This window comes from Olea europaea, chromosome 4, assembly GCF_002742605.1.
Source record: "Olea europaea var. sylvestris chromosome 4, O_europaea_v1, whole genome shotgun sequence".
NCBI classification, from domain to species: Eukaryota; Viridiplantae; Streptophyta; class Magnoliopsida; order Lamiales; family Oleaceae; genus Olea; species Olea europaea.
In genome coordinates, this window is record NC_036240.1 from 10799830 (window position 1) to 10808362 (window position 8533).

Consider the following 8533-nt stretch of genomic DNA (forward strand, 5'->3'; position numbering starts at 1 on the left):
ATACTTTGGGCGTAATCAAATCGTCAATCGCTCAAGCATTTAACTGCTTTATGCTAAAATTATTTGCACATTTTCTTTTGATAGTTTTGCTTCTTTTCCCAAGACTTTGGGCCACTTGATTCCATTTGCTAGACACGAATGTGACTGTTCATATTCTGTCTCTTCGCCTTCACCCCCTATAAATGCACGTATACTTCACACTTTCCATCTTCATTTCCATTTTCTTCTTCAAAAAACCAATTTGCTGCATTTGTTTGGCATTTTGATAGTCAATCCAAAACCTTCATTTTCCATGAAAATGGATCATCTGATCTGCCCATTTTGTCATCTTTTTTGATGTCACCTTTGGTATGGGAGATATAAGAAATATTCTTTGGCCAGCAGCAAAGTTTTTCCCATCGTCTCCGTTCCTACAAAGAGTTCGATGTTGAAAGACAATTTTTGGGGTGCTTGCAGGCCACCTTGTTTGCTGAGAGTGCTTCTCAGCCTCCTTGCCTGTCATTGCAGCGATGCATTTAGGAAGGCAATGCGAGGGTACTTCTCTTCTCTTCTGCTTGCTAGGGGTGCTTCTTAGCCTCTCTGCTTGCCTTTGCAGCAGTGCGATTAGGATGACAATCAAAGCCAGTTCACCCTCTTACTCGGCGATCGACCGGGAGATTAGTTTACTCTTAATTGTAACTTGTAGAGCATTTATTATTTTGTATTTTGCAACTTTGTAATGAACGTTTGATAATAAAGGGATTTATTTTGAACGTATTTCGCTCTGGCCCTTTTTACTCTACGATCGTTCAATGCGATTTGATTACGCTTTTATTTGTTCACTTTCCCATAAGGAAGGAACATATTTTTTTTAAATATTTTCCATTAATGAACCTCATGTGCTTGGTGTCATCTAAATCTTCCAAATGATAGGCTCCATTAGGCAACACATTATTTACTTTATATGGTCCTTCCCAATTGGGCGACCATTTGCCATACTTTGGATCTTTGCTATCCAAAGGGGGTACTGTTTTCCAAACCAATTCACCCAGGCTGAACGACTTGGCTATAACTTTTTTTATTATAAAATTTAGCCATTCTTCGTTTTTGAACTTGCAATCTATCTAAGACGTCTAACTTTAATTCATCCAACTCTAATAAGTTTTGAACTAGTGATTCGGTATACTCACCACCACTTAACTTATGTTGCAAACACACTCTGATCGATTGCACGTTGATTTCCATAGGCAAAACAGCCTCTTGTCGATAAGTAAGTTGGAAAGGAGTAATTTTTGTACTTGACCGAGGCGACGTCCTATAAGCCCATGAGGCCTTGTTTAGACATTCATGTCAATTTTTTGGCATTTTCATCTATCATTTTCCTTATGATATTTTTTAGAATCTTATTAGAAGATTCTGCTTCTCCGTTGGATTGAGCGTAATATGGTGTGGAATTCACTAATTTAACCTCAAACTCGCTCAAGAATTTATTCACTTGATCTCCATTCAAAAATGTTCCGTGATCTACCATCAAAGTTTGTGGAATTCCAAATCGATAAATGATGTGATCACGGATAAATTTTATGACATTCTTTTGGGTGATCTCCTTTAAAGGTACAGCCTCTACCCATTTAGTGAAATAATCAGTTGCAACTATAACAAAAGTATATTGCTTGGACGATGGGGGATAAATCTTCCCTATCAGGTCTATCGCCCAACCCTTGAACTGTCAATGTTTAATAATAGGTGTCATCTCTCGTGCTGGCGCTCTTTGTATTGGACCATACTTTTGGCATGCTAAACAACTCTTTGCATACTAAACGCATAATTCTCCCATCTTTGGCCAAAAATATCCACTCCTAATAATTAACCATCTCATCCTTTGGCCAGCTTGATGAGCTCCACATATCCCTTCGTGCACTTTAGCCATGATCATCCTGATTTCTTGCAAACTTACACATTTTAGCAATATACCATTAGAGCGTTTCTTAAACAACTCTTCATCTATTAGTGTATAGTTTAGCAAACGCAGCTTTATTTTTCTACTATTTCTTTCATTAGGTTTTTAAGGAACCTTTTAATCTCTGTTCTCTATTCCATTGCATCTCCATCTTGTATGCAATGAAGTTCAATCCTTCTCACCCTTTTTTGGATCACGAGCAATATGGTTCCATACTCACAAGTAGATTTCCAATTTAAAACCTTTGAGTACCCTAAGGCCATCTGGGCCAACTCATTTGCCATGTCATTATATATCCTATTAACGCATTGAAGTTCTACTTGGTCGAATTCTTCTAACCACTCTTGGGCGATTTCATATTAACTCATGATGGAATCACTTTGGCATTTAAAATCACCAATCAATTGGTGAATTACCAATTGAGAATCGCCTCTAATGATTACATTCTTTACCCCCATATCTATCATTAGTTCTAGGCCCACGATTAAGGCTTCATATTCGGCCTGATTGTTGGTGCACATCCTATCCAAAGTGAATGCGAACTTGTAACAAATCCCTAAAGGATTTATCAATACTACTCTTACTCCTGCACCTGTAGAAGTTTTTGACCCATCGAAATATAGCACCCAAGGCTTTAGTTCGAACGAATTGATTTCTAATTCAATTTCTTCAGGCATGTCAAGGCATGGATGATCGGCTAGAAAATTAGCCAAAGCCTGATTTTTGACTGCCTTTTGGGGTATATATTGTATTTCAAATTCTGATAAAGCTAATGTCCAAAGGCCTACCCTTTGGTGTAAAATAGGGCGAGAAAACATATACTTAATCAAATTTATTCTAGAAATCAAATAAACGGTTACGGACCGTAAATAAGTTCTTAATTTTGTACATGTGAAATACAATGCAAGACATAATTTTTCGATAGCAGAGTAATTACATTCACATTTTGTTAACCGTCTACTCAAGTAGTAAATCGCCCTCTCTTCACCAAATTGGTCTTCTTGCGCGACCATTACAGCTATTGATTCTTTTTCAGCCAATACATACACTTTCATTGGCCGTCCTTGGATTGGTGACACCAACATTGGTGGACTTGATAAATATGTCTTCAGGCTTTCAAAAGCCTTTTGATGTTCTTTCTAGACGAATTCGTCCTGATTTTTCAACTTTAAAAGTGGCGAAAAGACTTTAGTTCGCCCTACATAGTTAGAAATAAAGCGTCTTAAAAAGTTTACTTAGTCTAGAAACCTTTGCAATTCTTTTTTGTTGCTAGGTGGTTTGACCTCTAGAATGGCCTTCGCTTTATTTTTATCAAGTTTAATCCCTCTTTTGTGTACCAAGAAATCAAGAAAGTTCCTTGCATTAACATCAAATGCACATTTCAAGGGATTCAACTTTAGCTTATATTGCTTCATTCGCTCAAATGAACATCTTAACTGTTCGAAATGGTCCTCTTCTTTAATGGATTTGACCACTATATCATCTACATACACTTCAACAAACTTGCCCATCATATCATGAAAAATTAAATTCATTGCCCTTTGATAAGTTGCTCCTGCATTTTTCAGACCGAAAGGCATGACTACCCATTCAAAACATCCTAGATACCCAGGGCATCTAAAGGTAATTTTGTGTATGTCTTCCTTAGCTATATAAATTTGATTGTATCCTGAATACCCATCCATGAAAGAATACATGACGTGTTCGGCAGTTGAGTCTACTAAAGAATCTACCGTGGGCATCGGATACTCATCTTTGGGTGTGGATATGTTTAAATTCTTAAAGTCTATGCACACCCTTAGTTTACCATTCTTTTTTAGTACTGGCACGATATTGGACAACCATTCGACATACCTGACTGTTCTAATGAAGTCTACTTTTAATAATCGCTCTATCTTTTTCTTAATCTCAGGGAGTACATTAAGAGCAAAACGTCTGGGAGGTTGCCTATGAGGTTTCAAAATTAGGCTTAGTTGGTAATCTATGTTCCACCAAGTCTCTATCTAAACCAGGCATTTGTTTATATTTCCAAACAAAACAATCTTTATACTCCTTTAACAAAGCGATTAATTTATCACTAACCTCTTGATCGAGCATCTGGCTGATGAATGTTGGACGATCTTCTCCTTCATTGCCAATATTTACTTTAATCAGAGGGTCTTATACTTGAGCGTATCCAGGCTTGATGATCCGTATTACTTCATCGTCCAACTCCCTTGTAAGCACTTCTTCTTCTAAACAATCCACCTTGTTGACTTCTCGGTCAATACTTTGTTCCAATTCGAATACTGCTAATTTATCTTTCAACGCTTTCAGGGCTGCCTCTTCTTTCGTCTTGTCCTTGCATTCTTTATTGAAAGCCATTAATTTGACTTTGCTTTTGTTGTTTAGAACTCATTCAAGACTCTTTGATTATTCTTTTGCCAATTACTGGCTCTTCTAGGGCCACTATATTTGGCCTCTTCTGACTGAACATTTCAGTGAGTACGTCCACTGAAAATGGTTCTTCACTCTGCGCGACAATCTGAGTTTCTTCCCCATCTTGGACTACCCTAATAGGTCCATAGTTTCCTTCGTACATGAACATTTCCACTGAGTTTGCTTCTACGACAAAAGGCCTATGATCGGCCTGCACCACCTCTGCTTCACCCTTGTTATTCCAAAAAATCAGGCATTGATGGAGAGATGAGGGTATACAACGACTTCCGTGTATCCAATCTCTTCCTAGTAACACATTGTAACTAGTAGGACCATCTATTACAAAGAAGACTGTGGTCCTAGTAGTTGTACCTATAGTTATGTCCAATGGCATAACTCCCTTAGCTGCAATTGCTCCTCCATTGAAACTTGTAAGTATGACTTCTGTGGGAATCATATCCCCTTCTGTTTTTGCAAATTTCCTCATCATCCTAGATGGAATGGTGTTTATAGCTGCTCCATTATCGACAAGCACTTTTGCCACAGGTATGTCGTTAACTAGAGGTTTAACGTACAACGGCCTCAAGTGTTTAGTCAATTTCATGGCTGGCCGCTTAAAAATAACCTTTTCGGCAGCCTCTATTTCTACTTCCTGCTTGTCCTCTGTCGAGTTATCCTTTTGGACAAGTCAACGTGCAGCATATCGCACTGAGCCTCTGTCTCCTGAATATCCTTTTTACTGTTTTCTGATGCTTCATCTTCAGTTACCCAACCTGTGGGAGGAGGCATTATTCTTGGAGGTGGTCCATACTTTTCAGATCGAGGCACTCTCTTCTTCCTTTTGGGTGTCCCGTACTGCACGTAAAAATCGAAAGAACGCCCAGATGATTCTCCCAATAAGTCTACTTCACGAACTCCCTCTCGATGTAGTTGCTTCAACAGAGTATTGTACGATACTCCTCTTCTTCTTCTTTCTTTTTCAGGTCGATTTTCTCTTCAATGTCTGTCATACCACCATCTTCCTCACCATTGTAGGCCTCTCCAGAAGTCTGGCATTCTTCATATTCCAGCACGCATGCTTCTCCTTCGTTATCCTCTCTTTCTTAATTCTTCTTTCACTTTATTCTTGAACTCATTGGCTAGTAAATAGTTATTAGCCACGACAGGAGGTAACGTACCGAACTGAATAGTAAGAGGCTGATCTGGATCTTCTCCATCCCTTTTGTCTCGCTCAAACTTCGATCTCTCAGAAGAAGTTTCTGGCAACTCTTTCATTGATTCATCTGTACCAGTCTCTTCACTGTCTTTGAGAACATTTTGATTGGCTACCTCGAGTAGTTTAGGCGCTTTAGGACGTGGCAGTCCCTGTTGTTGCCTCATCATTCGTCCATAATTTCGTTAGAAACGCCTTTGTTGGGTTCTAGTCATCTTGTTGAAGGGTATCACCTTTCCTGCATTATACTGGAACGAATGCCATACACTTGATTGGCGAGGTTGCAGTCTGAAGTTTCTCCCATTATTTATTGGCCTGAACTGCCTCTCAAAAAGCGGTCCCTTATAGAACGATGTACCTCGCCCTCTACCAGGCTGAGCGTTTGGGAAGAAAGTAGGGCGATGGGGATGCTGCCATATCCCTAGTTTCTCCGTATTCCCACTCACTTCTCTTTTACATCTTGCACACAAGACGTTTTCATCCTTTTTTGGCTCCTTTCCTTTAATACGCTCAAAGACACTGGGATGTGGTCCAGGGTCTTCTTCTCTATCATCTATAACCAACTTGAATTTTGACAACTTGTTTTTGAAACCAAACGTCACCATATTCACTCCAAGTGGCTGTGGAAAAGGATTTTCATCCACTGCCATCTTCTTCTTATCATCGAGCGTAATTCGTCCTGATTCAATGGCATCCTGTAATACTTAGCAAAAAATCAAGCGATTGTTAGTCAAATGTGATCATGCATTATGTCACTTACAATATTTTTTACCCTTAATTTGTTCAGGGTTTGCCAATTTATGCTTATCGCTCAGCTTTATCTGCTTATCCTTATATAATTTATTAAATATAAGGTCAACTTTGGTTACATCAAACGAGAACGTTCTAGCTTTTATGTTTTCATCTTTCACAGGCTCATCCTTACCCGATGGTCTAGGCTTAGCCATTATAGGACAAGTATACGTGTCTCTTTTAACTAATTCGGCCAAACATATTTCGGTCTGATCGTATGACTCGTTATTGATGGTATGAATATCAAAATTTGGATCTCTATAATAAGTCCCCTTGCTAGAATTTTTTATCTGTTCTTCTTCTCTTATCAATCGTTCATACCTAATCACATTCGTGCTCAATTGGAAAAGGTCAAGAAATTCCTTGTCTTGAAATTTCTTTTTCAAATCAAAGCTCAAACAACCTTGAGCGATTTTGACAAACTCTTTTTCAGGCAAAGGTACAAAACATTTACTTCTTGCTGTCTTGAACCTTTGGAGGAAACTTTCTGCCCATTCGTTTGGCATTTGACGTAGGTTCGCCAAATCGACCAAAGTAACTTCAGACTCAGTCTTATAAAACTGAGCGTGGAATAATTGTTCCAATTGTTGCCATGTTTGAACAGAGGTCACTGGCAATTTGATGAACCAGGAGAAAGCTACTCCTGTTAATGAATTAGGAAAAAGCCTCATTTTATGATAATCAGTTACGTCACCACTTTGTAGTGTGAATTGCCCTATGTGTTCTAGAGTAGACACCTCCCCTAAACCGGTAAACAGTGAGAATTCTGGCACTTTATACCCTCTAGGCTATGGATATGCTTGGTCTACCCAATCAGGATATGGCTTTGTGTAAGTCGACCTAATGACAGGGCGTACCCCAAAAGTCATCTGGTCCTGTACAATTTCCATAATCTGATTCCTCAACATGACGTTGGGGTCATATGAAATCCCTACAGGTTGGTTGACCGGTTGATTTGTTTGAGTCCTGATGTTTGGTCCTTGATTGGGGACAAAGTTACCATGATTTGGGTCATTGTTACTATTAGCCTGAACATTTATTCCCTTATTAACACGTGGGGTATTCTGCCCATTATTTAGGACATTATCTCTTACATTTGGATTACCCCCCAAGTTAGGCATACCACTACCATTATTCTGATTTGGCATTACACTATCCCCTGGTTTGAAGTAGAAGGACCGAAAGGTGGTTCTACCCCTTGATTTGGATTTAGGATTGGGGGATTATGTTCCACAAATTGTCCTAGTTTGAAAATGGTTTGCAAGAGGCATAACTGGTTGACAAATTTGGTCTACTAACTTATTCATTATTTCGTTCAAAGTATTCAGTTGTTTGGCCATGTTGTCATAATGTGCATTCCCATTTTGGGTAAATCTTTCCATATTATGAATATTTCGAAGATTTACCTATTCAACGACATCTCGTGTAAGTTCTCCAAGTAGTGCACGAATAGTTCGAGGACTCAACTCTACCATCGATTCGTAACGACTGTTACTGCTCTGATTCTGTCCATCTGTTCGTGGAGAGCTATGCTGCTCCTCATATCGCTCGATCACAGACTGGACTCCTCCCTGACTTGCTGCTTCCTTATCGGATCTCTGAAACATATTGTTTCACCTTTTGTATCTTCAACACCAAACACCACTGTCCCACTGGGCGTGTCAAATTGTTTCGCGCGGGTTAGTCGCTAACAATTAAAAAGGGGAGCTACAAATATATTGTCTCGTCACAAGGAATAGGATGAAGAATATAGTGCAAGATTTAAGGACGAATCTTTCCAATAGGAGGAGAATGATGGAGTCAAACCCTACAACTAAAATATGGAGGCCAAGCTTTGTTAATTTGAGTGTTTTTATTGGCGATGACTTTACAATTGGAAAATAAAAACAGAATGCCTCCAAGAGGCGCAAGCACACGAGTTACTGAAAAGAAGTGTTTAAATCTAAACTAAAAAATTTAAAGTTACATATTCTCTGTTTGAGAGTATTTGATTCGGGGGTCTTTTACTCTATGTCTTTTCTTCCTTTTCTACTCCCTGGATGATCTCTTCGTGATCAACCGCTTAAAAATTGCTTGATCACTCTATAACTGCCCACTTTCTTCATAGTGGCCAACTTGTCATGGAACTGCCTTTTCTAACTGCTGCCATTACTTTTGTCGTTCAACCGTTT